Source organism: Giraffa tippelskirchi, chromosome 1 (assembly GCF_054371585.1).
Source record: "Giraffa tippelskirchi isolate mGirTip1 chromosome 1, T2T-mGirTip1v1.2.pri, whole genome shotgun sequence".
NCBI classification, from domain to species: domain Eukaryota; kingdom Metazoa; phylum Chordata; class Mammalia; order Artiodactyla; family Giraffidae; genus Giraffa; species Giraffa tippelskirchi.
This window is the reverse complement of record NC_137275.1, coordinates 128,241,467-128,242,030: the sequence shown is the minus strand read 5'-3', so window position 1 is coordinate 128,242,030 and position 564 is coordinate 128,241,467.

Here is a 564-nt window from a genome sequence, read left to right as displayed (position 1 = left end):
CTTTTGAATACCTATCGCAGTAGAAAGTGAAGTGAATTTTCTTTCCGTTCGGTTCTTGTTTTTTTCATCATTTTGTTTCCTCCAGTGGACTTGAATGTAGCAGGTGTGAATATTTGTAGAGTTCTAGGAAATATTCCTAAGAATGCAGACTGTCTGCTGCACGTGAAGCCTAGGAGGCAACTTCTGGTGAAGTTGGCATCATTTCCTTGTTTAAAGGGAGTTTAGGTTTCAGGATTGCCATTGGTCCCTTCGTAGCAGGTGGGTTTCCAGTCAAAGCTAACGTTTTTGAGACTTTTATAATAAAGAATTGAATTATTCAGCATTTGTCAAGGGTAGTTCACTTGAAGCCTGGATAGGCGTGGCAGGTGTGGGACTCCAGGTATGGAGTTGGTTGAGGGACGGTGGCAGGCTGCTGCCCCCAGAAAGCCAGAACCACCTGGCTGCCCAGCCCCACACCTTCATGCCAGGAAGGGAGCAAGGGCGTCTCCTCCACTGGCCTGCTGTGCTTCTGGCCAGTTCTATTAGCTGTGTTGAGACATTTTGTTAAATTCAGAGGTTATTTTC